Source organism: Podarcis bocagei (assembly GCF_964188305.1).
Source record: "Podarcis bocagei genome assembly, chromosome: 3".
NCBI lineage: Eukaryota > Metazoa > Chordata > Lepidosauria > Squamata > Lacertidae > Podarcis > Podarcis bocagei.
This window is the reverse complement of record NC_138127.1, coordinates 110,637,444-110,653,494: the sequence shown is the minus strand read 5'-3', so window position 1 is coordinate 110,653,494 and position 16,051 is coordinate 110,637,444. Positions and strand designations below refer to the sequence as shown.

General features: G+C 48.2%; 1 pseudogene across 1 annotated transcript; it reads right to left on the bottom strand.

The window, feature by feature from the left end:
* Positions 1 to 3,448: 3,448 nt before the first annotated feature.
* On the bottom strand, positions 3,449 to 4,394 carry LOC308583136 (large ribosomal subunit protein eL20-like; annotated as a pseudogene). The gene is made up of 2 exons: positions 4,202 to 4,394; positions 3,449 to 3,871 (listed from the first exon to the last, which is right to left on the bottom strand). The product of its transcript is annotated as a large ribosomal subunit protein eL20-like (transcript).
* Between the last annotated feature and the right edge of the window lie 11,657 nt (positions 4,395 to 16,051).

Below are 16,051 nucleotides of genomic sequence, written 5' to 3'. Positions count from 1 at the left end.
AGGAGGGGGGGGGGGCACCTGGCTTACTAGTAGTACAGTGGTGCCTCGCAAGACGAAAAGAATCCGTTCTGTGATTCTCTTCGTCTAGCGGTTTTTTCGTCTTGCAAAGCAAGCCCATTGACGGATTAGTGGATTAGCGCTATTAGCGGCTTTTAGCGGCTTTTAGCGGCTTTTAGCGGCTTATCGGATCAGCTGATAAGCGGCTTAGCGGCTTAGAAAAAGGGGGGGGGGAGGAAAAAAACCCAGCAGGAAGTCGCAAGACATTTTCGTCTTGCAAAGCAAGCCCATAGGAAATTCGTTTTGCGAAGCACCTCCAAAACGGAAAACCCTTTCGTCTAGCGAGTTTTCCGTCTTGCGAGGCATTCGTCTTGCGGGGCACCACTGTACATGTGAAAAGGACCTTGGGGTATTGGTTATGGGTAGGCAAACTAAGGCCTGGGGGCCGGATCCAGCCCAATCACCTTCTAAATCCAGCCCACGGACAGTCCGGGAATCAGAGTAAAATGCATCTCTGGGTTATTTGTGGGGCATAGGAATTCGTTCTTTTTGCTTCTTCCCCAAAATATAGTCTGACCCCCCACAAGGTCTGAGGGACAGTGGGCCAGCCCCCTGCTGAAATAGTTTGCTGACCCTTTTACTAGAACATAAGATGAGGCTGGCTGGATCAGGCCAAAGGCTCACCTCATCTTGCTTCCTGTTCTCACAGTGGCTGATCAGGAGAGGGAGTCGACGTTTGTCCACAGACAGCTTTCTGGGTCATGTGGCCAGCATGACTAAACCACGTCTGGCGCAACGGGACACCATGACGGAAACCAGAGCAGCACACGGAAACGCCATTTACCTTCCCACCAGAGTGGTACCTATTTATCTACTTGCACTTGGACGTGCTTTCGAACTTCTAGGTTGGCAGGAGCTGGGATAGAGCAATGGGAGCTCAGCCCGTTGCGGGGATTTGAACCGCCGACCTTCTGATCAGCATGGATCAAAACGCGAGTCTCTAGTCCAACCATCACACAACGCGGAGTCTCAGCTGGCTTTCCATATCACCTCTCCCCAGGAACCGAGAATCAGTGTGTTTTTACATGAGTAGAATGTGTCTTTTTGTTTAAAATGCATCTCTGGGTTATTTGTGGGACATAGGAATTCATTCTTTTTTCTTCTTTCCCAAAATATAGTCCGGCCCCCCACAAGGTCTGAAGGACAGTTGGCCAGCCCCCTGATGAAAAAGTTTGCTGACCCCTGGTCTTGGTGGACCACAAGCTGAACATCAGCCAACAGTGTGATGCAGCAGCAAAAAAGCTAATGCTATTCTAGGACACGGGTGGTGCTGTGGTCTAAATCAGAAGGTTGGCAGTTCGAATCCCCGTGACAGGGTGAGCTCCCGTTGCTCGGTCCATGCTCCTGCCAACCTAGCAGTTCGAAAGCACATCAAAGTGCAAGTAGATAAATAGGTACCGCTCCGGCGGGAAGGTAAACGGCGTTTCCATGCGCTGCTCTGGTTCGCCAGAAGCGGTTTAGTCATGCTGGCCACATGACCTGGAAAAACTGTCTGCGGACATACACCGCTCCCTCGGCCAGTAAAGCAAGATGAGCGCCACAACCCCAGAGTTGGCTGCGACTGGACCTAATGGTCAGGGGTCCCTTTACCTTTATTCTAGGCTGTATCAACAGAAGTATTGTATCCAGATCAAATGAAGTAATGAAGTAACGAAGACAAACCTAGACAGCATCTTTAAAAGCAGAGACATCACCTTGCCAACAAAAGTTCGTATAGTTAAAGCTATGATTTTCCCAGTAGTGATGTATGGAAGTGAGAGCTGGACCATAAAGAAGGCTGATCGCTGAAGAATGGATGCTTTTGAATTCTGGTGCTGGAGGAGACTCTTGAGAGTCCCATGGACTGCAAGAAGATCCAACCTCTCCATTCTGAAGGAAATCAGCCCTGAGTGCTCACTGGAAGGACAGATCCTGAAGCTGAGGCACCAAGACTTTGGCCAAGGAGAAGGGGACAACAGAGGACGAGATGGTGGGACAGTGTTCTCGAAGCTACCAGGATGAGTTTGACCAAACTGTGGGAGGTAGTGGAAGACAGGAGTGCCTGGCGTGCTCTGGTCCAGGGGGTCACAAAGAGTCGGATGCGACTAAACGACTAAACAACAACAACATTCTGCCTTGGTCAGACCACACCTGGAGTCCAGTTCTGGGCACCACAAATCAAGAAGGTGTGCAGAGGAGGGCGACCCAGAGGATCAAGGGTCTGGAAACAGCCTTATGAGGAACGGTTGAAGGAGTTGGGTATGTTTAGGCTGGAAAAGAGGAGACTGAGAGGAGATATAAGAGCCGTATTCAAATATCTCAAGGGCTGTCACATGGAGGATGGAGCAAGCTTGTTTTCTCATGCTCTGGTGATGAGCACCTGAACCGATTGATTCAAGTTACAAGAAAGGAGATTTGATTAAACATTAAGAACTTTCTGACGGTAAGAGCTGTTTGATAGTGGAACAGACTTCCTCTGGAGATAGCGGGCTCTCCTTGCTGGAGGTTTTCAAGCCCAAAGTGAGGCAATCGCATGATAAGCCCTAAGTGAAGCAATCGGTGAACCACCACTAGAGAAGTAATCAAGGAATAAGGCATCAGGGTTGGGGGTATGTGTGGAATGAACTCAAGACTATAATATCACTTATAGATAAAGTGGCATGACTTGGGGGAAGATAAGACTATCAGAAAGAACAAACCGAAGGATACTTTCATGCAGCGCAGAGTTGAAACTGTGGAACTCCCTGCCACAGGAGGCAGTGAGGACCACCATCTTGGATGGCTTTAAAAGAGGCTTAGACAAATTCATGGAGAAAGAGAGGGCTGTGTCGGTTTGCATTTCTTAGTGCAGAAAGTATGGATCTGATGTGTAGAGATATTTCCTATTCTAATTAATTCAAGAGGGTTCTGGAAGCTTCTCTGTGTGAAAGAAACAATCAGAAAGTTCCTGTTGTTTGGGTTATTCCTTCTGAGAAGATGAGTACAGCTGCCTTAAACTGGTCCTTCTATTTCTTCTGTCAAGGACATGCTGACTATAAAAGTAGGGCAAGAAGGAGTCTGGGTTTCATTTTCTCTATCTCTCTTCCTTCTGGTGTGGTGTTCTGTACATAATATGCTTAGTATTAAGGTTTAGACTTATTATAAGTTATTGTAAGTTTAAGTTAAGTCTGCTGCAACAGGATTTCTTATGGACTGTGCCAGTCCTGAATGTATTGGATTTGTGAATGTATTTGTGAATGTATTGGATCATGCTCACTTGCCTTCAGTAGCAGTAAAGCTCTGCTGGATGAAATATGGTACAATGGCCTCTGGTTTATTTTTGGGGGGAATCCTGCAACATGCTTAAGTTTTTGTTCTTCTAACTATAGGTTGGAATCTGCTCTGGATCAACATTGTTTTTTTCTTCCAGAAGTTCAAAAAGAACTTTATTGAAACTCAGAGCAAATGAACCAAGTCTGCATTTAGAAGAACATGTTAGGTCTCTTGCTGGTGAAGCGTGGCTTATGTTGACGATGCAGAACTCTATGTGGCAGAGGGAACTTGATTTTGGAATCATGGAACTGCTTGACAGCTGGTCTGCGGCACTTGCTAGCAGCGATCTCTCCAACCTTCATGATCTGAATTGAGTGAGCACAAGCTCTGTAACGGGCTCCCATATCGCGATAGCACTGTGTAACAGCTCCAGCTGTTGTCAAAAACCTGTACTCCCTGTACATGTTATGAGTTCCACTACGAGAATCATAGTGCAGCCAGATACACTGAATTTTTTCACCTTCAACAGAGACTTCTCAAAAACCTGCCCACAGTACACAATTTCCCCAGAAGATTTCTTCATCTTGCTCCAGAGAAGCGGACACGGAGCAATGGATCCAAACTACAAGAAAGAAGATTCCACCTAAACATTAGGAAGAACTTCCTGACAGTAAGAGCTGTTCGACAGTGGAATTTGCTGCCAAGGAGTGTGGTGGAGTCTCCTTCTTTGGAGGTCTTTAAGCAGAGGCTTGACAACCATATGTCAGGAGTGCTCTGATGGTGTTTCCTGCTTGGCAGGGGGTTGGACTCGATGGCCCTTGTGGTCTCTTCCAACTCTAGGATTCTATTCTATTCTATTCTATTCTATTCTATTCTATTCTATTCTATTCTATTCTATTCTATTCTATTCTATTCTATTCAGTTGAGAGACAAAATACCAGAAACGGGACTTTGCAACAACATGATTAGGAGCAAAGATGCGCATACGATAGAGAGGTGGTGTTGGGCACTTAGGAGTGGGGAGGCATCTCCCAACAGCTTTGTACTCCCTCAGGGTGCCCGACGCCTTCATGGTGCTGCCTCTCTCGCTGCCACCCAGAAAAAGCCTCTGGATCAACATTGAGTGGAATTTTCATGACAGGCTGTTGACGGCAACTAGCCAGCATGGCTTTGTTCTGCCTCCACCGCTATCGAGGCAGCGATGCTTCTGGATGCTCATTGCTGGACACAACTGTCGCTCTTGGGCCCGGATCCTGCCTGTGGGTTTCCCACAATGGGCATGTGGTTGGCCACTGTGAGAACAGGATTCTGGACTCGATGAGCCGCTGGCCTGTGATTGACTACATGGGACTGGCTGAGATGACCGGCAGAATCCGAGACCAAGGAAAAGAGACGGTGGAGGAAGACTGGAAGAAATTCAAAGTCTATCTTAAGAACTATTATAAAACAAATGAATGCTAAAACGCCAAGGTTAGGAAATCAAGAGGTTACAGCTGTATTGATTTGGTAAAGACAAGAGGAGTAAAAGGATAATTAGTAAAATTCTGAAGTGAGGATTTGCTGGAAGAAATTTGAAAACAGGGATGCAGAAAGGGAAGGTATGGGGAAGTCGGAGAAACAGGGTTTAAGAAAAGAAGGTTTTGAAATTTTACATGTTTATGTGTTTGTTTGTTATTGTATTGTGTTTTGTTTGTGTTAAATATGTGTCAAAAAACCAATAAAAATTATTATATATAAAAAAAAGATGAGCCGCTGGCCTGATCCGGCAGGGCGCTTCTTGTGTTCTGGTGATGGTGGGAAGCCAGTCCTGCTCTATGAATGAAAAATATTTAATAAAGCAAATCCTTTTCCATTAAGCTTCCACTGGCCTTCGCCAAGGTGCGGTCTTCCTTATTAAAGGGACTTGATGGAAACAAATCAGGTGGGTGAAATGAAAGAGAAACTCCTTGGGAGGCAGTGTGGTGCAGTGGTTAGAGCAGGCATGGGCAAACTCGGCCCTCCAGCTGTTTTGGGACTACATCTCCCATGATCCCTAGTTACAGGACCAGTGATCAGGGATGATGGGAATTGTAGTCCCAAAACATCTGGAGGGATGAGTTTGCCTATGCCTGGATTAGAGTTTTGGACTATGACCTGGGAGATCTGGGTTCAAATTCCCACTCAGCCATGAAACTCACTGGGTGGGACGGCCTCTCAGGCTAACCAACCTCACAGGGTTGTTGAGAGATAATCTGGGGAGGAGGAAAGCTGTGTCGGCCACCTCAAACTCCCAGGAGGAAAGGTGGAATAGAATTGCAATAAATAAACCGCAATAAACAAATACAAATCTTTTTTGAAGTTGTGCAAGGGCAAGGTATGATTCTATGATTCTATTCTATGATTCTATGATTCTAAGGTACTCCTGGAGTCATGACAACCCTTGCGATTCTTGTTGCACTTGCTTCAGCACTGACACGTGAGTTGTGGATTCCTGTCGATGTCGTCGTGTCCAGGTACACACAATTTGCACCAGCCCTGAGCTGGTTCAGGTGAAGCAATTAGATGCACTCTCAATGTGCAGCCAACGAAGGCTGTGCTGATGCGCTGGACCAGCAGGGGGGGAGGTTGCAGCGCCGCTGGGAGCTGCCTTGCAGACTGAGAACACAGGCCAGTGCAAAATTCCCTGGAAAAAGCCCATTCTTTGCCACCCTCTGTGCCACCTTTCAGTTTGGTTCCCTCGAAAGCAGTACAATAAAGAAAAGTGGCTGATAAGGTAGAAAAGAAAGAACAGATGTCTAGTGTCCAGATCAAGGGAAGCCATAAATGTAAAGGGACCCCTGATCGTTAGGTCCAGTCGTGGCCAACTCTGGGGTTGCGGTGCTCATCTCGCTTTATTGGCCAAGGGAACCGGCGTACAGCTTCCGGGTCATGTAGCCAGCATGACTAAGCTGCTTCTGGGCAACCAGAACAGCGCATGGAAACGCCGTTTACCTTCCCGCTGGAAGGTATTTATCTACTTGCACTTTGATGTGCTTTCGAACTGCTAGGTTGGCAGGAGCAGGGACCGAGCAACGGGAGCTCGCCCCATCGCAGGGATTCGAACCGCCAACCTTCCGATCGGCAAGTCCTAGGCTCAGTGATAATGTCTCAGTGATGCTGCTCGGAGTGTATTCTGGGGGAAAGAGGGAAGTTTTAAAAGAGGACGTCACCCCAAGCTCGGAGTGCGCAACAATAAAGATAGTGGTCTACTGACCGTTGTTTTGCTCCAAATTACTTGGCTGGAACTTCCTTCTTTAACTGACCACATGGACCCACAGGGGACTTGCACCCCGACGAGCTGGGCTGTTGAGTAGTCTCTCACCCCAGAATTTTTCAATAATAATAATAATAATAATAATAATAATAATAATAATTTATTATTTATACCCTGTCCATCTGGCTGGGTTTCCCCAGCCACTCTGGGCGGCTTCCAACAAAACACTAAAATACAATAACCTATTAAACATTAAAAGCTTCCCTAAACTGGGCTGCCTTCAGATGTCTTCTAAAAGTCTGGTAGTTGTTGTTCTCTTTGACATCTGGTGGGAGGGCGTTCCACAGGGCGGGCGCCACCACCGAGAAGGCCCTCTGCCTGGTTCCCTGTAACTTGGCTTCTCGCAGTGAGGGCACTGCCAGAAGGCCCTCAAAGCTGGACATTGGTGTCTGGGCTGAATGATGGAGATGGAGACGCTCCTTCAAGTATACTGGACCGAGGCCGTTTAGGGCTTTAAAGGTCAGCACCAACACTTTGAATTGTGCTTAGAAACAGTACCTTGTTGTAGTAGCGGCCATCTGAGACTGCCGGTGCCCCACACATAGAGGGCCTCCCACAAGAGCCATCCTCTGCCCACCCCTCTTTCCAGAGAGTAAGCTGCCGGCCTCCTCACTGAGCTCCAGGCCAGCACCCAAAGAACCACCCTCCCATCCTGGAGCGATGGGTGATGTAGAGGTCCCCCAGGGATGCGTCACACGACGGACCGGCTGCTTTTGCACCTGGGGCGGAGGTTTCCAGCCAAGGCTGAAGCCAGCTGGGCGGCTGCTGCTGTCTTACACTTCACCCCCCCTCCTCCCAGCTGCTACCCCCCCCTCGCCACAACCCGCTCCAGGGCTCAGCCTGGAGATAAATGGTTTTTCCATCCCGCGTCAGCCTCTCTCTCTGGGCCGTGACCTGTGGGAGGCCGGGAGAAGAGGGGGAAAAGATGGAAAAACACTAAAAGGCCTTTGCCAAGGCTATTTTCAAACCTGCTTTCTATCAGCGGCTTGGGGAGCGAATGAGGCTTGGGCGCTGGACCTGGGGGGGGGGGTCCCAGTTAACCCCTTCTGCTGCACCGAAGGCGAGAGGCACCTCGCTTGTGGGCGGAACATCTGCATTAAGGACGGGAACCATGAATACAGTGTGCAGTTGCTGTTGCCTTAAAGCATATTGCAAGGTTGAGAAATAGGCAAGCAATTTTTAAAATAAATAAATAAATCTGTATTATTTGAAAAGGGAATAATCTTTGTATAAGTTAATACTTCATTATCGCTTTGGAGGGTATCTTAGTACGTTTTGTCCTCCCGGGCTGTGATGCTGTATGGCTTTTATTTTTTGATGTTGCACTTTAAAAAACAAGAACAAATCAATAAATTTGAAAATCGCACACACCAGACGGTGAAGGGGATGGAGCGACTCACCTGTGAGGAACGGCTGCAGCATTTGGAATTTTTTTAGTTTAGCGAAGAGGCGAGTAAGAAGGAATAGGACAAAAGATTATAAAATTGGAGAAAGCAGATGGAGTTTTCCTCCCTCTCTCATAACACCAGAATTCGCAGATATTGGATGAAGCTGAGAGTTGGAAGATTCGGGATGGATAAAAGGAAGGAGTGATTTGCACAGTGCAGAGTTCAACTGCGGAACTCCCTGCCACAGTGATGGCCGCCAACCTTGATGGCTTTAAAGGAGGATTAGACAAAATCACGGAGGAGGGGAAGGGCTATTGATGGCCACTAGCCAAGATGACTCTGCCTCAACAGTTGGAGACAGCAATGTTCCTGAATTTCTAGAAACCACAGGAGGGGAGAGTGTTGCTTTTGTGTTCGAATCCTGCTTACGGGTTTCCCACCATGGCTGGCCACTGTGAGACCAGTATGTGGGACTATATGGACCACTGGCCTGATCCGGCAGGCTCTCCTCATGTTTGTTATGCTCTTAAGTCGGCAGCCACAACGTTTAAAGGCGCCAGGATAATAATAATAATAATAATAATAATAATAATAATAATAATAATAAAATAATTTATACCCTGCCCTCCCTGGCCACAGCCGGGCTCAGGGCAATTAACACCAATAAAATTACAGTAAAATCATAATAGGAAAAAAGCACCAATTTAAAATACAGGTTAAAATGCAATTTAAAATGCAGCCTCATTTTAATAGTAGCCCATAAATCAAGACCATAAGGGGAGGGAAACATAAGGGTCAGACTGTGCCTTGGCCAAAGGCCTGGTGGAACAGCTCTGTCTTGCAGGCCCTGCGGAAAGATGTCAAGTCCCGCAGGGCCCTGGTCTCTTGGGACAGAGCGTTCCACCACGTCGGGGCCAGTACTGAAAAGGCCCTGGCCCTATTTGAAACCAATCTAACCACCTTGCAACCTGGGACCTCCAAAGTGTTGTCATTTGTGGACCTTAAGGTCCTCCGTGGGACAGCCCTGGGTGAACCCCAGCCCCTGTTTTTGGATGCATTTGAAAGTGTTTGAGGCTATTCTTGTATTAGGCGCCCATTACGTCTTATGAAGAAAGTATTTATTTGATACTATCCATCCTGCAAAAATATTGCTGCCCGTTGATTTTATGGGGTGACCCTCAAATTATAGGAGGGGAAAATAATATCCACTCTCAGCACAATTCCTGATTTTACAAGCTTCTATCACAATCCCCTCTAAAATGGTCTCATCTCCCTATCCGCCCAGGGCAGGGACTCCAGAGCCCTAGTATGTTTTCAGTTACATGAGTTTTAAAAAGAAATTGTGGCTACAGTTTCGTTTTTAGCAGGGAAAACGAACTGAGACCACTCTTGCTATGCACTGCAGAGAAAGAACCTTGACTTTGACTCTGAAGAAGTGTGCATGCAAACGAAAGCTCATACCAATAACAAACTTAGTTGGTCTTTAAGGTGCTACTGGAAGGATTTTTTTTTTAAAAAAAGCTTTGTTTTGACTTTGGCAGGTGAGAGATGCCTTTCTTCTTTGGCGATCACTCGTACCCGTACTTCCATAAACAATGAGTCTGTAAGTGACTGTGGAGGCTAATTCTGGACCCAGACGTCCTTCCACAGTGGGGACATAGGCTTCTGGGCAGGCGTTGATCACGGTGAGGGTTTGCCAAGTGTGCCTTCCTCTTAGCACGTTTCTCCCTTGTGTCCTGAGTTTGAGCATCTTCAAAGCCCATGGCCCCTTTGGTAAAGGCTGTTCTCCAACTGGAGCCTTCGCAGGCTAGTGTTTCCTAATCGTTGGTGTTGCGGGTGGCGCTGTGGGGTAAACCACAGATCCTAGGACTTGCCAATCAGAAGGTTGGCGGTTCGAATTCCCGTGACGGGGTGAGCTCCCGTTGCTCGGTCCTTGCTCCTGCCAACCTAGCAGTTCAAAAGCACATCAAAGTGCAAGTAGATAAGTAGGTACCGCTCCGGCGGGAAGGTAAACGGCATTTCCGTGTGCTGCTCTGGTTCGCCAGAAGCGGCTTAGTCATTCTGGCCACATGACCCGGAAGCTGTACGCTGGCTCCTTCGGCCAATAAAGCGAGATGAGCACCGCAACCCCAGAGTCGGCCACGACTGCACCTAATGGTCAGGGGTCCCTTTACCTTTATACTATATTTTTTTTAGATTGGCCTTGAGAGAGTCTTTAAACCTCTGTTGTTGACCTCCAGCATTACGCTTTCCATTTTTAAGTTCGGAATAGAGCCGTTGCTTTGGAAGACAATAATCAGGCATCCGCACAACATGACCAGTCCAACAAAGTTGATGTTGAAGAATCATTGCTTCAACACTGGTGATCCTTGCTTCTTCCAGTACACTGGCATTAGTTCGCCTGTCTTCCCAAGTCATGTGTAAAATGGAGACGATAATGTATGGAAGCCTCAGCAGTTGCCCTGACAGCTGCTGGACATGTCCCGAATGGTGACTGTGGCGATCACACAGGGTCCCCGGACGTTTGACGGTCTATTGATCCCTGTGCCACCACTGTGCTCACTTCCCCGCTGCCACCAACCCATTACTCTCGGGTACACACTGAGTCCAGACAGTTGTTAAAATTGAACCAAATAAACAAGTTTATTTTATGTGTTAACAAGTTTATGGTTTCTCAGATAATATTCTTGCCAGTTTCTTAACCTTAGTTTCTTTACCGGCCTATACCTTCCTAATACTTTCTGACTGATTATCTCAACTGCTTGACTCCTCTTAACAGATTCTCTCCCTCTCTCACATCAGACTAGCCCAGGGGTCTGCAACCTTTAAGACAAAAAGAGCCACTTGGACCCATTTCCGAAGGGGAAAAAAACTGGGAGCCGCAAAACTATTGTGACATTTAAAACAAATATATCTCTAGAGCCGCGGTCTGACAGCGGGCGGGAAGGTGACGTCGAGCCTAACGCACGCACCGCCCCCATGCGACGTCACAGCCAGTACAGCGCTCGCCACAGTGGGGAGTGTCGGGGCACACAATGCGCCTCCTCCCCTTGCTAGTATCCGCCCCGGAGCCGCGGCAAAGGTGTAAAAGAGCCACCTGCGGCTCCGGAGCCGTGGGTTGCAGACCCCTGGACTAGCCCAACCCACTGACTTATCCTGCCTCTCTCTTCTCTAACTCCAGACTGACTTAACAACTCTAACTCCTCCCCTTGGGTTCCTATTGGTTAGTCATTTTACAATTAGTGAACTCTTTCCTTATGAACCCATTATGATGTCACACATCTAGGAGGACAAACGCCACAGTGACCATCATCATAAGAGAGCCAGTGAGGTGTAGTGGTTAAGAGCGGTGGACTCGTAATCTGGGGAACCGGGTTCGCTTCCCCGCTCCTCCACCTGCAGCTGCTGGGTGACCTTGGGCTAGTCACACTTCTCTGAAGTCTCTCAGCCCCACTCACCTCACAGAGTGTTTTGTTGTGGGGCAGGAAGGGAAAGGAGAATGTGAGCCGCTTTGAGACTCCTTCGGGTAGTGAGAAAGCGGGATATCAAATCCAAACTCTTCTTCTTCTTCTTGCCGGGGGTTGGACTAGATGACCCTCAGGGGTCCCTTCCAACTCTACAGTTCCATGATTTTATTACCTCCTGGGGGTCCCTTCCAACTCCATCCCCATCGTTCAACCTGGACCCTGAGGTCCAGCTCCCTGAGGTCCAGGGCCTTCTCGGTAGTGGCGCCCACCCTGTGGAACACCCTCCCATCAGATGTTAAGGAAATAAAGAACTATCTGACTTTTAGAAGACATCTGAAGGCAGCCCTGTTTAGGGACGCTTTTAATGTTTGATGTTTTATTGTGTTTTTAATGTTCTGTTGGGAGTCACACAGAGTGGCTGGGGAAACCCAGCCAGATGGGCGGGACATAAATAATAAATTATTATCACCATGCCGACAAAGGTCCGTATAGTTAAAGCTCTGGTTTTCCCAGTAGTGATGTATGGAAGTGAGAGCTGGACCATAAAGAAGGCTGATCGCCGAAAAATGGATGTGGAGGAGACTCTTGAGGCTCCCATGGACTGCAAGAAGATCAAACCTCTCCATTCTGAAGGAAATCAGCCCTGAGTGCTCCCTGGAAGGACAGATCCTGGAGCTGAGGCTCCAAGACTTTGGCCACCTCATGAGAAGAGAAGACTCCCTGGAAAAGACCCTGATGTTGGGAAAGATGGAGGGCACAAGGAGAAGGGGATGACGGAGGAGGAGATGGCGGGACAGTGTTCTTGAAGCTGCCAGCATGAGTTTGACCAAACTGCGGGAGGCAGTGGAAGACAGGAGGGCCTGGCGTGCTCTAGTCCAGGGGGTCACGAAGAGTCGGACATGACTAAACATTGTTGTTGTTGTTGTTGTTGTTGTTGTTGTTGTTGTTGTTGTTGTTGTTGTTGTTGTTATTACAATTCCATGGTTATATTACCTCCAGCAGAGACTAAGCATCCAGACCAATGCATACAAAAACTTAAGCAGGATTCCTGACCCTTTGCAGCCGCTGGGAGCTGGTGCTTCTACGAAAGACCCCCCCATCCTTACTGTGTTCCTATAATAATTAGGTACAAAGGGGTGAGTTGCAGCTGGGCCTGCCCGGAGTTCGCATCGTGCCCCCTCCAGTCCGCAGTCCTCCGCCTCCCGGCCTTCTCTCACAGCTCCTTCAAGCTCCATCACTTTCTCCTTCTTTGGTGACACGGAGAATGTATTCATTTTTCATAATCCCTCATCCGAGATGCAAAGACAAAACACAAGCAAGCCGGAGATTTATAACCAGTGGAAAATAACAAGATGATAAGATCAGCTCCAGGCCCAGCCAGCAGGATACATCCGGGGGCTGGGGGGGGGGCGGAGATGAGAGGGAGAGAGAGTCACAAGAAGGAGGTGATGTGTGCTTGTTTGCCCTCCAGCTCTGCAAAAGTTTGGCTCGACTAAAACATGCCCAGCAAGGGATAAGGAGAATGGTGTGTAATAAACGAAAATCTGCCCTTATTCCCTTATGGGGGACACAAGAGCCCTTATAGAGTCCTTTGCAGGTTCTCCATCGGTCGGAGAAAAGAACAGAGGCCAGCCAGAGAATATTGAGAAGCAAAGCAACTCGTAAGCCTAATCTTTATTAACTGTTGCAACAGGGTGCTCCCCTCACACGCAGGAGAAGGAGGAGGACCTAGAACCCAGGTGTGTCCGCCCTTACATAGACAATTTAAATTATCTGCTCTGGAGTTCAAGACCACCCCCAGAAACATCATACCTTCATCACAGAAAGGGGTGGTCTACAACAGAAATCTGAGTGCTTTGTTTACCAGAAATCTGAGTGCATTGTTTACCTCCTGTCTGGCAGGTTACCTGTTAATGGTCACTTGATTGGATACCCTGGGGAGCCTGGCTAGTCTTTTGTAATGATAAATACTTTATTCCTGAGCCAGGTCACAGGCTCACCCTGTTCATTCACAGACATACCCTTAGGCCAGGATTAGTGAAGGAAAAGACAATGGGGAGGCTTTTCCATTTTCCTTAACCTTGCAGAGAAATCATTTGGTCAGTTTGGGAATCAAAAATGGTTCCAGGGCTGTTTTCCTGTGCTGCTTCAGACACGTGGTTTATATATATATATGTACGCGTTTGTTTGGTACATTTATGAACCTTTATTATATACATAAGACCTTAATTTTTTATTTCAATGTGTCGTGCGCTGCCTGCTGGTCAGTCTGACGGACGAGGTGCCGGCCTTTCCCATCCCGGTGCCCTGTGGATGTTTTGAGCAGCTATTCCCACCCGGATTAAGGAGAGATAAAGTAAAAGCACTTATTAGCGCAGCACGTGGCTAAACTGCGGAACTCCTTGCCACAGGAGGCGGTGAGGGCCGCCAACTCAGATGGCTTTAAAAGAGGAGGAGACAAATTCATGGAGGAGGGGAATGTTATCGCCGGCTACTTGCCACCATGGCCGTACTCTGCCTCCACAGTCAGAGGCAGCGATGCTTCTGGATAGTGGTTGCTAGAAACCACAAGAGGGGAGAGTGTTGCTCTTGTGTTCACATCCTGCGTGCTGGTTTCTTTCTCACCAGGTATTTGGTTGACCACTGTGAGACCAGGATCCTGGCCTATACGGGCCATTGGCCTGATCCAGCAGCTTCCTCGCTAAAGAAAACATCTATTACCCCAGTCTCTCAGTAACAAGAAATTCCAGGTTATCCAGGTTTGGTTTCCTTGGAATGAACGTCAGCAGAGACCGCGGTGTCTTTGGGATGTATGGTGTTATCTGCACATGTGCACAACCTGAGCATAAGATGGAAGGGCTCACAGCATCAACACCCCAGGAGGTCTTGCTTCTCTATTATCCGCAGCTTTGGAGCCAGCACAGAGCAAACAGGTCTCTTTGTCTCCAGCTTCCAGCCTGAATACTGCTTGCAGGTTTCCCAAAATTGTTGGGTTGGCCGCTGGATTCTAGACTGGATTCTAGACTGGAGCCAGCGGAACTTTTCTTATGTTCTAAGGGTTGTCCTCCTGTACTTTCGACCAGCTTGTCAGCCAATCCAGCTCCTTGCCCATTTGTGAAATTCTAGGGGATGGAAATTTCTTGGGAGTAAGCCCAGTGTTCATAGTGGGGTTTACATCTCTGTAAACGTGCGCAGGATGCTACACCTATGTTTTCTTTTTTTTGTGGGGAGGCCTTGATGATGGCCTCCATTTATTTATTTACTTACTACATCTTTATGCGTTGTGGGTTAAACCGCAGAGCCTAGGACTTGCCGATCAGAAGGTCGGCGGTTTGAATCCCCGCTATGGGGTGAGCTCCCGTTGCTCGGTCCCTGCTCCTGCCAACCTAGCAGTTCGGAAGCACGTCAAAAGTGCAAGTAGATCAATAGGTACCGCTCCGGCGGGAAGGTAAACGGCATTTCCGTGCGCTGCTCTGGTCTGCCAGAAGCGGCTTAGTCCTGCTGGCCACATGACCCGGAAGCTGTACGCCAGCTTCCTCGGCCAGTAAAGCGAGATGAGCACTGCAACCCCAGAGTCAGCCACAACTGGACCTAATGGTCAGGGGTCCCTTTACCTTGCATCTTTATTTAGCCTGCCCTCCGTCTGTGGTCCCAGACCAGGCTCGGATTCAGGCAAGCCAAGGCTGCTCTTTTAAATATCTGTATCTTGAAAGGAAATCTGTTCAGAGGTTTCCTATTGCCATGTTAGAAAAGAAAACGTATTATGAAATTAGAGAGTTCGCTTGCAGGACCTTCAATCTGGTGAGCAGCCAAGGTTTAGCAACATTCAAGTGCAGAGAGACAGACACAGAGAGAGCGCTCTACTTAACATTCGCAGTAAATCCAGGTTTTGCAAGGCGCATCTTCCCATGCAAAACAGCAGCTTTGCATAAGGCAGTCCAGGTTTTGCAAGGCGCATCTTCGTTTGCATGCTGAGGAGCAGCCTTGCATAGTGCTTTGCTTCATATTAGAACATTGGTAGCATAGCCGTCCACTTTTCCCTTTTCTTGCGAGGAATCCTATTCGGAATAAGGGAATTTCCCTTTAAAAAAGGGAAAACTTGACAGCTCTGATGGGTAGGCAAACTAAGGCCTGGGGGCTGGATCTGGCCCAATCGCCTTCTAAATCCAGCCCACAGATGGTCCGAGAATCAACGTGTTTTTACATGAGTAGAATGTGTCCTTTTATTTAAAATGCATCTCTGGGTTATTTGTTGGGCATAGGAATTCGTTCTTTTTTCTTCTTCCCAAAATATAGTCCGGCCCCCCACAAGGTCTGAGGGACAGTGGGCCAGCCCCCTGCTGAAAAAGTTTGCTGACACCTGTACTAGAACATAAGACGAGCCCGGATGGATCAGGCCAAAGGCTCACCTCATCCTGCTTCCTGTTCTCACAGTGGCCGACCAGGGCGAGGGAGCCAACGTTTGCCCACAGACAGCTTTCCAGGTCATGTGGCCAGCAGCACTAAACCATTTCTGGCGCAACGGGACACCATGACCAAAACCAGAGCAGCGCACGGGAACTCCCGTTGCTCGGTCCCTGCTCCTGCCCACCTAGCAGTTCGAAAGCACGTCAAAG